Source organism: Episyrphus balteatus, chromosome 2 (assembly GCF_945859705.1).
Source record: "Episyrphus balteatus chromosome 2, idEpiBalt1.1, whole genome shotgun sequence".
In the NCBI taxonomy this organism is placed as follows: domain Eukaryota; kingdom Metazoa; phylum Arthropoda; class Insecta; order Diptera; family Syrphidae; genus Episyrphus; species Episyrphus balteatus.
This window is the reverse complement of record NC_079135.1, coordinates 118,192,863-118,207,602: the sequence shown is the minus strand read 5'-3', so window position 1 is coordinate 118,207,602 and position 14,740 is coordinate 118,192,863.

The following is a 14,740-nucleotide window of genomic DNA, read 5'->3' as shown; positions in this document are numbered from 1 at the left end:
GAAATTTCAAACTGAGAATACGGTACTTCCTAAATACTGGTGGCTGCTCATGGGCAACAGATCTCCACAAGTGTTTTGAGGTATTTCTGAAGTTTTTTTTTTAATTTAACATAGTGTAGTTTGTAGTAAATGTACTGTTTGTGTGATATATCAAATGAAATACTAAATAAATTAAATTTTTGATCTGCTCTAGATCAATAGAAAGAACGTGTTGAAAAATAGAACTTTATCTTAACTTTATCTCAAAATTTCTGACTACAACATTGATTCAAATTTTGGACAATAAATTTCATTCATTTATCTGTTGTAGAAAAAAAAGATAAATAAAAAACGGTTAAAAAAGGTCCAAAAATCTTGGGACAAAAAATATTGTTTTTCCCGTTATTGGGTCAAAAAAGGTTTAAAAATACCAATTTTTTGCGCAAGCATGCGCAATGTTATATACAATATCGTCGGCATAACGCCAAGACCACGAATCTGCAAAATTGTAGTTTTGAGAAAAACGGCTTCAAAGTTTTGGAAACTCATGCAATCTTATGGGAACTCGTGCAACAGAAATTGATAATTTAGGCTTCTAGACAACAGATGGAGTATTGGGATCGACACAATGAATAGAAGGACCGATAACAAGTTAAAGACGCATTAAAGTGAAAATGTCCAAAAATACAGATTAGCGGTTCTGGCTTTGTACCGACGATATGTTCTATAAGTTTGAGATTTTTTGAACGCTACGAAAAATTTATAAAAATAAAAACCCACCTAAAAATACACAAACAAAAAAGTAGGTGTTTTTCAAAAATTCATAATTCGAAATGCAGAGACTTAAAAAAATAAAATGCACGACTGGGTTGCACGAACTTGCTCTTAGAGTTGAAGTTGCTTAAATTTTTAAGACTTTTTATATAGAAATTTGGAAAATGTTGGTACCTACTATATAGGTAAAAAAAAAAAAAATTAAATTAAATTAAATTCGTTTTTTAAAAAATAAAATAAAATCTCCAAAGCAAGAAGTATACAGTTTTGATTGATATATTAAGATGCATTTTTAGAAAAAAAATTTTCAAAATCGTTATAGCCGTTTTTTAAGAAATTAGTTTTTTATTAATATTTTTTTGGAAAAAAAGTTTTAAAATAAAATTGGTATTCCATTTTGTAGAAATCACTAATCAACATCTAAACACAAAATTTCAAAAAAAATCAATGTCCCGTTTTCGAACTTGACTTTTCAAAAAATAATTTTCAAATTTTTTTTAAAAATCCAAAAATTATTTTTTTTTAAATCTTATTTTGGGCTTATATTGAAATTGTATAAATTCTTCTTCACAAAAAGTTTCGTTGAAATCGAATAAGCGGTTTCGGAGATAATCGGATTTAAAAAAAAAAAAACGGTTCTATGGCAGGTACCGTTAATAATGATTTTCAAAAATAAAAATTTTTATTAGAAGTTAGACCTTGTCTTTAAACTTATATTTGAATTTCTTAAACAAAATCGTTGAAGTCGTTTTTGGGCAATTTCAATTTTACTAAAATCGGTATAGGTACCTATGACAAGTACCGTTATTTTTGGTCCAAAAAAATTAATTCCAAAAATCCCTCTAGAGAGTCGCCAAATAATAAAACATACCAAGTTTGACATCAATTGGTCCATCCGTTTAGGCTGTAGCTTCGTTTACAGACAGACAGACGGACTTCCGGGACCCACTTTTTTGGCATTCTCTATCATTGTAATGTCATGAAAAAATGCTATCTCAACTTTTTTTTTTTACGAATGCATAACTTGATATATAGTACCTACATATATCGCAAGTAAAAATCTGTATCAGACCCCTAACTCTGTTTTTTAATATTATATCTTTTGAATGACGTTTTTCAAATTGTAAAAAAAAAATGTTCAAAAAAATGATAATGTACAATACAATTACAGTTTTTAAATAGTTTATTTCAATTTCTAGAAGGTGCAATACTAGTCTGTAACCAGCGGATGATTAAGGTGCTTCTAACGATATCAGATTTGTAAAATGACAAAATACGTAAATAGTGTAGGAGTTCAAAAATTCAATTGTCTGATGTTGTGACATTGTATAAAGTTTGTTATACAATTCCATTGCAACATTAAAAGAATTTTTTAATTTGTCAATAATCAACATAACCAAAACATTTATTTCAGTAATTAAGTAAAAAAAAAATTGCTTATTCAACAAATTGCATTTAATTTATAATAAAACCAACAGAATGTCAAATTTAAGTGACACTATGAACTATGATGTATTTGAGGAGCTTATTTTTATGCAACAATTTAAATGAGAAATTAACTTTACATTTATTTAAATTCCATCGTTATATAAAGTTTAAAATACTCTTCATTCAACCGCTGTGTGTTTTAATTCAAAAGTAACATATCCCTACAAAAAAAAAATTAAAAAAAAAAAACATAATTTAATTAACATTGTAATATTGATCCCTTTTATATATGACAATCATCGAATATCAATGCAAGTGGTATTTTGTTAAGTCATTTGAGAGTTATGCTATGTTAATAGGATCATTTTTTTTAAATTAATGAAACAGTATGAGCGTCCTTGATACTCGTAAAACAAAAATACTTCGATGGATGTATGTAATTACATTTCAAAGTTAAACAAAATAAACAGCTGTCAAGTATTGAGTGATTGACATTTATGAAGATGAAAAATGATCGCTACCAAAACTAAAGACTTTAATTTATATGTCCATTCGATTTATTAACATACCCGTAATATAACACGATTGTACTCAATTTCAGCAGAAATATTTTGTAATACAACACTATAAAAGTCATTTATTTAGGTATTTTAAATTTGTGATACCTATGTTTAAATTTACTTATAAGTTCCAAAAATGCTGGTCAAACATTTTGCTACTCTTTTCAGACGCAGTTCTTAGAATTCATGTGTAAGGGTTTTTTTTTTTTTAATTGGTAGCAAAGTTTTGTTTAAATGGCTCGTGAAAACAGTCAAAACGAACCGAAGTAATTTAGTGACAAAAATTGTGAAAAATCAGTTGGAAATACAAAACCAAGCGAAGAAAACCAAAAGAAAAAGGGCCCACGGGTCGTTTGAACGCGACACTACTCGAAGTGTCTTGCACTCCAAATTTTTTGATGCAAAAATGTTCCTTGGGGTCTAAATAGTAAGAAAAAAGCTTTTTTTTAATTTTCTATCGAGCTATTCGTTTTTTAGGAGCTTAATTAGTTATGAAAAAACGTACTTTTACGTACTTTCACTCACGTTTTTGTTAATAACTCTGTTAATAAAAACGGTAGAAACTCAAATAATGGCTTTAATTTTAGAAGAAATATGCCTCGTTTAACGGCGTTTAAATCAAATTGCCATCATTTTTATATCTTCAGATATTCAAATCTAAATCCATTCATTTTTTCTGCCCAATTCGATTTCACTAATCGAAAAGTTTTTTTTTATAGAAGTCAGAGTATACTTTTCTAATGGTTTTTCGTATGCTGAACACGAATCCGAAGTCAAAAAAAATTCTATCACATCACGTTTTTGAGATTTTACCGTTAGAAAATCAAAAATACCCTTTTTTAACAGTTTTTGAGGTTGTGTCCTTTTTGCGTAATAATATGTTATAACTAAATTTGTGACAATTTCTCAAAGAACTAAACTTCTTCTTTCAAAATCTGTTTAAATCTTTTTGATATCGCTTTTCTTCTCCGAGAAATCCTAAAATGAATTCAAAATGTTTGGTGAATATTCTCTATGCACAAAAATCTTATGTTCCTTTGATTTTCATGGCAAATCGCAAAAAATATTTGCATTCCTTTAAGTTTTTTGGTAAGTCAAACATTTTCTTACCCATATAATAAAGTTTGGTTTTGTGTACGTTAGCTAACCGGCTACACCGGCTGACTTATTTTCTTAATTTTTTTTTTTAAATCAAAGGGGAGAAGGTTTAAGACAAAACAAAATTTAAGATTTTATAGGGTAAATAGGGGTAACACGACATTGAAAAATGAGGCTATTTTCTAAACGGTAAGTCGTAAAGAGTTGAATTTTTTTTTAAATGATAGACAAATTTATTGTTTTTTAGTTAAAAAAGTATTAAACAAATTCAAAAAAAATTTCAAAACCAAGTTATGAAGTTTTTTTGCAGTTATAGACCTTCGAAAAAAGAGTAATTACAGGTACGCAAAATTTTGCAAAAAAATTTGAGTTACACCATTAGAAAGATATTAAAAAAAAAATTAGGGGTATAATACGGATTTTTTTCATAGGCCCTGTATTTTGAAATACAAATTTTTGAAAAACAACTAAATTTTAAATTTTAGGGACATTTTTGAGTAGTCTTTTATTTTTTTGGAATTTTAAAAAGTATGCAAAAAATCTCAAACTTATAGGTAATATAGATTTTAATCATGCGCATGCATGGTTTTTGGTCGAATAACGGGTCAAACAAGTTTTTTTTGTCCCAAGTTTTTTGGCTATTTTTAACGGTTTTTTATTTTTATCTTTTTTTCTTCAACAGATAAATGAATGAAATTCATTCAATTCAGTGTAGATAGATAATGAGCAAGACTATATTTATACAAAGTTTGAATTAATTTTGTAATGACAAATTTGAAATAACGGTAAAATAAAACTCTATATTTGAACACTTTACATCTTTTGATCTAGAGATTATAAAAATTTGCACAGAGAAAAATATGACCCGCTAAAAACTAACAGATTGCCATATTGTTTTACCGTCCATACATTTCATAAGAAAATCTTATTAAAATTAACGATTAATAAGGTTTTTTTAAGGAGATTTCTTATTATTTTTATAGAGAAAATCTTATTAAAATTTGACTGAAAAGTTGATTTTTTTTGCAAGTTAGCACAAGAACAAAAATCGCGATCAAAGTTTTCATGGCAGGTTGGTTCAGGTGGTAAGGTGTGCGACTAATGATTTGAAGTCTCCAGTTCGATTCCCAGCCTGGTCATCGTTTTTTTTTATATTTTTGCAGATTTTAAAACAATAAGGAATACCCGATTGTTTTAATAAGGTTTCCTTCTTGGATGAAAACCATAGAGAAACCTTATTGTTTTTGTTCTATTTTATGTGGTCTATTTTTCTCTGTGTGATTACTCTTTATTGAGCATCCTGATAATATTACCTTTCATTTGATATATCACACAGAAATACCTCAAAACACCTGTGGGGATCTGTTGCCCATGACGAGTCATTAACTAATTACAGAGTCGAAAATTAGAAATAAATACAAGACATGGCGGAACGAAGTTCGCTGGGTTAGCTAGTTAATTTATAAATTGTTGATGATTTTGATTTCTATAGCTTATCTTTTGTAACCCACTTACCCTTCCAAGAGCGTTGGGATTTCGAGAACAGAATATCTTATAGATAGTGAATGCTTTACAAAAAGTACAATGTATGTACAATGTACCTACATTAGGGTGGGTCAAAAAAATCGAAATTATTTTTTTTTTTTTTTTATTTGGTACTCCGAAAAATCGATTGCTAGACACCTCTAGAATATACACACCAAATATGAGCTCTTTATATTAAGGTGAAGGTCCTCCGCTTTGCAATTTTCCATTTTTACATCAAGCTTCTACTAAAAAAAAATATTTTTTTATTAATTGTTTTTTTAGCAAATTTCTTTTCAGATTCTTGTAGGAAATTGAACGCTCTACAAAAAAGGCCTTAGACACTTTTTTCGTTTATCTAACCGTTGAATAGATATTTGAGGTCCAAAAATCGAAAAAATCTTTAAAAATTCGTTTTTTGTTCTTAATTTTGTAACAAATTGAAAAATTATAAAAATCAAACGCGCAAGACATATTCTTGTTGGAAATTGATTGCTTCACAAAAAAGGTCTTGATAACTTTTTTCATTAATGTAACCATTCTAAAGATATTCGAGATCAAAGTTAAAAAAAATTATGAAAACATTTTATATTTTTAAAAATTTTCCAGTTTACTGAAAATTCATTATTTTCAATAATTCAAATAATGAAGTTTCAGTGAACTGGAAGATTTTTAAAAATATAAAATGTTTTTATAATTTTTTTTAACTTTGACCTTGAATATCTTTAGAATGGTTAGATTAATGAAAAATTTAACAACAAATTTTTTGTGGAGCAATCCATTTCCAACAAGAATATGTCTTGCGCGTTTGATTATTATAATTTTTCAATTTGTTACAAATTTAAGAACAAAAAACGAATTTTTAAAGATTCCTCGATTTTTGGACCTCAAATATCTATTTAACGGTTAGATAAACGAAAAAAGTGTATTAGGCCTTTTATGTAGAGCGTTCAATTTCCTACAAGAATATGAAAAGAAATTTGGTAAAAAGTCAATTAATAAAAAAATTATTTTTTTTTTAGTAGAAGCTTGATGTACCTAAAAATGGAAAATTGCAAAGTGGAGGACCTTACCATCTATATAAAGAGCTCATATCTGGTGTGTATATTCTAGAGGTGTCTAGCAATCGATTTTTCGGAGTACCAAATCAAAAAAAAAATTTCGATTTTTTTGACCCACCCTAATGTTTATGTTCTCTTTTACCCGAGGATTACTTTGCTTTTTACGGAAACCGGGAACCTTTTCGTATCACCACTAAAGTTTCTACCATTTTTGTATCTTCTTAGGATCTCCAAGTCCTATATGCATATCAATTTTAAGCTTCTAACGCCATTCACTCAAATCTGTAAATTGTCGTTGCTCAAATTTAAGAGTTACCAACTACCTCTTTAAAATTTGGACAAAAATTGACAAAATTAAAAAAATTTGCTTTATTTTAGAAAAAGGTAAAATCTAAAAGTTAGAACATCAAAATTTATTATTATCATTATGTTTGGGGATTTTAAGATATTTTACATGTGAAAAGTGTTTTGTATCTCACATCCAACAATGTGGTAGTTTTCTTCCCTACCAGATTTGGCGATACACCTACCTTTTCAAATGTTTGTGTCTTAAGTAAAATGTCATAATCCACTTCCCAGAACTATTTCAACGATTGTTTCATTCCAACCGATATCCCATTAGAAATAGTTCTAAGTAAACCTTTGTACATATTCTTCAAGAAAATACTTAAATGCAGATGAGCTCCCAATTTTCCACAAACTACTAAATCTGCAGTTAAACGGCTGCCTATTCTATATTCTCCACAAAGCTCCTACCATGTGAAATAGTGATATCATTTATGTCAATAAACCTCGAGGTTCGCATACCTTTCTGCGAAATGCCCCTGCACTGAACATATTGAAAATTCTGCAGCAATACACACATGTGTACGAATAAAGTGAAATTTCAATTTTGAAATCCTTCTACATATTGTAATTCCATACAAGACCACACCAACACACACAATCGACCGAGAGGACGAAAGAACGTCGTCGTCGACCATATGCGGCTCATCCGAATCCATCATCGTAACTGATAAAAACGTCTGCTTCTAGGTTCTTGGGGTTTTGGCCCCACTCAAATCAATTGAACCATAAATCGATACACGTTCAGTTCATGCCATTCAACAGCACAGAGCATCAGCAGGAGCAGCCAGGACACTGCAATTTTCTCTTTTATACATGCGGAGACGATGGATGGGAAAATTATGAATCGAGTTTCTGTCACTCGATTCTTATCCTTGAGGGGTTTTAAGGACTCTCAGTTGGACAGCGACCATACGAGTAGAAGGGCTAGAAGGATTCCTTCCTCCATATTTGCCCAAGGAATCCATTAGAGATTTTACCATTTGTAGGAATATGAAGCAAGGTATCTTTGGTCCTTTGTATGTTGCTTTATAGTTTGCTCTGGATTTCTCATATTGCGCACATTGCCTGCATGCAGCTTATCCCGTTTCAACCGTGTCTCATAGGTATGTAGCTTGTGAACATGGTCAAAAATGATCTCGAGGCTTAGGGTTTGAATCTTCACATGAATGCAACCAGATGCAATCTGAGAGATGGAACGTTTTTGAGATTTTGTAACACAACCATCATAGTTTTGTCCATCACTTAATTCCGGAATCACCGGAAGCTCGTGTGTCTTTTTTTCTTTCTTTTTCTATTTTTTTTTTTTTTTGTTTCTTGTTCTGGTATAAATCCCTTGTTGTTGTTTTTTGTTTTAGTATTGTTGTGAAGATTTCTGGTTGTGATGTCCTTGCTCCTTAAGTGGACTTAACCAAAAACCAAACATTTCATTCAACTTTCGGGGGAGCTCAGGTATCCCACAAGAGAGAGAGAAATCTCATTCAACAAAAAGTCACCTTTTATACAAAAGGATGTTCTGCTGGCTCTTCTCTGTCCGTGTATAATAGTTAACCCGAAGTCACACAACAAGCAAGGACATTCTAGAAGTTGGACTTGGGTCGAGTAATTGTTTTATGGACGTTATGTTAATTGAAATATTCCCTCTCGTGGGAAAAGTATATTCTTTTGGTTTTTGATATTTTTTTTTTTATTTTTTGTTGAGCAAAGGAAAACAATGCGCGTGTTGTTTTGTGTTTTTGTGTTGTGGGTAATGAGGATGCAAATACCACGAAAGTTTTGTGAATTGGAATAAACAACTGCGGAAACATCATCAAAACTGTATGGCTGAAGGAAGGATAATTATTTTGGAATTCATAGTGAATAAACAAAAACGAGAGAAATGTTGAAAATATGCAGCAGTTACAGAGGGATATCAGTGCTGTGTGTGCTGCGAGCAGTTATTATAATGACAGGGGCTAATTAGGTTGCTGTCAAGGTGATCTCTGGAAGGGTTTCAAATGTTTTCATAAAACCAAACATAATGTTGTGGTAATGGCAAAGGGGATTTATGTAGGTCCTTCACCTAATTTTTTATTTTTTTTTTTTTAGCTGAAAATAAGTCAGCTTGTATTATGATTCTTGAGATATGTACGATATTAAAGTTAAAAAATCTCTTCAACTAAATTCATGATATGGTATAGGACGTACAGCCAAGCCCAAAAGTTATAAAAAAAAAGTTGAAATAGGTACGAAAAAAAAAACAGTTTTAAAGAAAGGACGATAATTTTGTATTTACAGAATTTTAGAATACAGAATTTTGAATTTACAGAATTTTAAAACACAAAATTTTGGAATCCGAATTTTGTCACCTACAGAATTTGGAGGGTTGCATTGCTTTAATTGTGCATAGAGTTGCCACTATTTATTGTTTTTTTCTAATGAACTGATTTTCCAAAAAAGCACAGTGGTAGCGTGGTCTTGTCATAATCTCGATACATAATTTCTAAGCTTATTTTAATAAACAACTTTTGTTCAAAAAAATCAGGAATGCCCTCTCAAATTAAGACTAAAATTTTTGAATTCCGCCTGCGCTGTAAAATTGAATCAATTTTCATAACAAGCATGGCGATTGCTTTGTCTCGACAAAATATAGAAAGATACGTCGTTTTTTAGTTTTTTTTTTTTTATCGAGATTTTGCCGCGACAGTTCGATCACCGTAATTTTTTGGAAAATCGGTTAATTTTGACGGTATTATGGTTTTGTGCAGGTTCAAATTGTCAGCAAAGTTTAGGACCATTAATATATTTGTATTTGTACCTATTCTGAAATACTAGAATTCGAAAATATGAACATCTTAATTGAAGTACCTATAGAATATTGCCAATCTGACACTTAATTATGACAATCACATCCAAAATAAACGCGTGAATACACACTTTTTTTATATTTAAAGGCATGAGTTTATTAAATTAACAACAGTAAACCTGCAAACACAGGCACAACTACCGTTTAACACTTCATAATAAAGTTTTAAGTAGATATCTACTTCCACGAATAAACTGGTACGAGCATACGTGTACAAATATCTGTGTTCATTTTAAAGACAAAATAAAAATATAAATATCTATCAACTTTAAATCTTGTTATCTTATCTCTACCATATTTTTTTTTTTTTTTTTTTTTGATTATACTGTGACCTTGAAAGCTTTAATATTTTGCAACTGGTTTTATGGCTTTGATAGTTCAAATTGATAATAATCGTCAACAATATTTTTGTTATTTATTTCCTTCATTTTTTATCAATTTTTTTTTTCTGTGCAATATGATTTCTTTGTGTTTCGCCTAGTGACATTTTGCAAAGCTATATTCATAGTTTTTTTTTTTATTTTCATTTTTATGTTAAAAATCTGGAAATGTGATTTTATATGACCTTCCTCATATCGAACCGGCTTCCTCAAGTTTGTTTCATTTTTTATAGATTTTCGCCAGATTATTCAAACAAATAAAATGTGAATTTATTTGAATAATTTATAATAATTTTACATCTCCTGTACTATATCTTGTGTATTGTAACTTTGTGATCGAATTGATTATAGTAAAGACATAATTTACGAAAACAGGATTCCAAATAAAAGTAAAAGTTTTTAAAGATTTTTGTGAGTTTTTTTTTGTAGGTATGATAACCTGTCTCTTTAGCAACCAAAATTGTGATATGGATTTTTTTTTATTATTTTTTGTTGAATTTCTTATTGCGGAAACCTGAATTCAGCATATTTATTTTCGGAATATTGGATATTTATTTACATTTAATTGATCCTATGATATGGTAAGCTGCCAATATTCATGATGTGTATAATTATAAAATTACCTATGTTGGAAGCGAATAATTTCCAAGAAATTTAATTTAATTTCTACTTATAACAACTTTGTTTTAAATGAAAGAATTTTTTTGAAAAAATATAAAAAAATTACTTTTCCTGGAATAATGCAATTATTTAATTGCATTTATTGGTTAATAGACCAGTGCCAATCCGGTTTTCAGAGGGCAAAAGTTGAACAAATTATTAGCAGCATTAGGGTGGTGGAAAAATTTAGGATAAATGGTATATGAAAGGGGAAAAATAAATTGCCCACCAAAAAATTGGGGGAAAGGGGGTGGGTGGGCGAAAAAGTGGGGTGGGTGTCAAAAATCATGGTTTTTTACGATTTCTGTCAAAACTAGACGTCTAATCGAAAAAAGTCAAATGCAAAAGTTGTAGGTAGTATAAATGTCTACAACTTTTACTCAAACAATTTTTTTCTATAACCTCCAAAATATTGGAAAAAATGCAAAAATACGATTTTTTGATTTTTTATTTTTATCTTTTACAAAAATGGTTGGATTTTAACAAAACTTGGTTAAAAACTACTTTGTTATGTTTTCTATCTATTAAAAATGTTTTTTGAGCAAAAAGTGAATTTTTGGATTTTTAACGAATTTAATTTGAAAAAATAGCCTTTTTTTCAATCAAAAAAGTTACCGAAAAAATTTTTGATTTTTGAAAAGTTTGAACTGAAATTATTTAGATTAAAACCTATTATTTAAGCTTGTGTGGAAAAACTATACTTTTGTTTTAGAAAATATTGAGAAAAATTGAAAAAAACAAAAAAAACGATTTTTAAGATCGATTTTTTCGTAAATGACAGTAATATTGGCGAGAAATAATTTTCCATAGAAACTAAATTATACTTTTCTAATGGCCTTTGACCTTCTTAATTTGAATCTAGCATTAGAATAGCTTTAACGTGAAAAGTTTTTGAGATATTGAATTTTGAACGTCCAAAACACTATTTTTGAAATGTTTTGCATGGTAATATCTCAAAAACGTGATGTGATAGAATTTTTCTGACTTCGGATTCGATCTCAGCGCACAAAAAACCATTAGAAAAATATACTTTGATTTCTATAAAAAAAACTTTTTGACTAGTGAATTCGAACAGGGAAGAAAAAATCGAATGCCTTGTTCGAATTCATTAGTCAAAAAGTTTTTTTTATAGAAATCAAAGTATATTTTTCTAATGGTTTTTTGTGCGCTGAGCTCGAATCCGAAGTCAGAAAAATTCTATCACATCACGTTTTTGAGATATTACCATGCAAAACATTTCAAAAATAGTGTTTTGGAAGTTCAAAATTCAATATCTCAAAAACTTTTCACGTTAGAGCTATTCTAATGCTAGATTCAAATTAAGAAGGTCAAAGGCCATTAGAAAAGTATAATTTAGTTTCTATGGAAAATAATTTCTCGCCAATATTACTGTCATTTACGGAAAAATCGATCTTAAAAATCGTTTTTTGTTTTTTTTTTTTCAATTTTTCTCAATATTTTCTAAAACAAAAGTATAGTTTTTCCACACAAGCTTAAATAATAGGTTTTAATCTAAATAATTTCAGTTCAAACTTTTCAAAAATCAAAAATTTTTTCGGTAACTTTTTTGATTGAAAAAAAGGCTATTTTTTCAAATTAAATTCGTTAAAAATCCAAAAATTCACTTTTTGCTCAAAAAACATTTTTAATAGATAGAAAACATAACAAAGTAGTTTCTAACCAAGTTTTGTTAAAATCCAACCATTTTTGTAAAAGATAAAAATAAAAAATCAAAAAATCGTATTTTTGCATTTTTTCCAATATTTTGGAGGTTATAGAAAAAAATTGTTTGAGTAAAAGTTGTAGACATTTATACTACCTACAACTTTTGCATTTGACTTTTTTCGATTAGACGTCTAGTTTTGACAGAAATCGTAAAAAACCATGATTTTTGACACCCACCCCACTTTTTCGCCCACCCACCCCCTTTCCCCCAATTTTTTTGTGGGCAATTTATTTTTCCCCTTTCATATACCATTTATCCTAAATTTTGCCACCACCCATATGCTGCTAATAATTTTTTTATTTTCAAAAATTATTGGCACTGGTCTATAAATAGTTATATGAGAGATAATATTGTGTTGATTGCGATTTTTTAAAAACTGTAAAGCAAACATTATATTAAAATTGAATTGGATTTTTAAAAATGTGTTCTTCGAAAATATACAAAACGATATTATCTCTATGAATATCAGTGTCAATTTGAATTGAAAACCTTTTTTTTTGCAAGTGAATACGCCAGAAAATTCACTTAGTACAATAACAACAAATTAATACAAAAATTGTAAACAATACCTATCTACCTTTATTCAAATCAACTTACCAGAACCAATTTCACATTCCTAAACTAAACCACACAACACCTTAATTGATTTCATAATATTTTAATTACATTTAAAGTGCTTCTAAATCCATACTTTACATAAATGCAACAACATTGCAAACAACAACAAAATTTTGTAAATAATATAATTTGTCCAAACAATCTGTCCGAACCATTGTGTGGCGCCAGCAGCCTAAAGGCAACTCTATTTCACTTCGATAATCAAAATCAAATTAGTAAATTATTGTTATTTACAAATATAATGTACTCGAGGCACATTCTTCCGGAACCGGCAACACTCGCATGCAACTTTGGTCATCGCCATCATCGTTGTTCGTATTTACAACAACAACAATAATAAAGTTGTTGTCGTCGTCTACGTAGTCCAGTCGTTGATTTCATAATCAATAAATATTTTCAACACAATTGACTACAAATAGCTTTTGTCGTCTCCCGGTATACTTTACTTCCTTTCCGCATGTTATTGGTGAATTGAACTTAATGTTGCCGTTGGTCAGGAGACTATTTCCATTTGGAATATAAGTTTTGAATTATAATGGTTATCGAATGAAGACAAAACAAAAATAACAGCAACAAAAAAAAAATCGGAAACAAAGGAAATAGGTAATCCCTATCGTAAATGTTATATGGTTTGATTTTTTGCTTCTTCATTTTTTGTTGGCATTTCTTTAAATATATTTATTTTATTAATTTGATTTCTTATTGCTACCTATAGGAATACAATAAAAATAACCAATTCATGCTATTTAATACCTTTTAAATGTCAACACAATTTTTTTTTTAACTGATATAAAATCTCATATATTTTGTTATAATTGACTTCTTGTCGATATTTTTTTATGTTTTGAATATAATTATGTTTCAGTAATTCTGATTTTAGTTATAAAAACATTTTCTTAAATAAAAAATGTATTTTAATTTTAGATATGTAAATACTATAATAAAAATGTAGTAAAGTCTAAAAATCGATTACAAAAACGAAAGAGCTGAGCAGAAAACTTGATTTTGTTTTTATTCCCCCTACATGACACGTTTTGTTGCTTGAAAATCGAGATTTTTGGACATGAGATTATTCTAGACTTTTGATGTAATTTATTAATTATTAAAATAAAAGTATTTACTAAGTTTTCAAGGTTGAAAACTAGACTACTGATTGCTTATTCCTCAGTTTTATGTATTATTTAAATATCTCAATTTTTTATTAGTGGTTCGCATTTTTATTTCTAGCATTCAAATTTATTCCTGTAACTGCTTCAGAATATCTAAATGTTTAAAGAAAATAACTGAAATGTCCCCAAGTAACCTTTCATAAACTAGTCTGGCCGTATACATATGTATGTGCATTGCATACAAATTTGTTACTTACTTACCTACATAAATTATAAGATCTTTTATATCTATGTACCAGTACCTATTAGAATTCAAGAGCATGATAGCTCAGTGTGTCTCACAATGCACTATTCCATTAATTATACGACAGTCAAGTAATATTTATTTTTTTTTTCAGTCCGTTGCCACCAGCAGCGACTTTCAATATAATGATCGTGCTCTCACTTTATTATCACCCACAATTTGCTTAGAATGCGCAGTGTAGGTCCGTAAATCAGGTGGATTTTTATGTTCAGACATCCTTTCATCCATTGAAGAGTCAGATGCATATATTTTGGCAACAGGTTACTACGAAAAAAATAACATAAATGACGGTGGAGTTGATTCTTATATTTTTTTTCGAACATCATTAA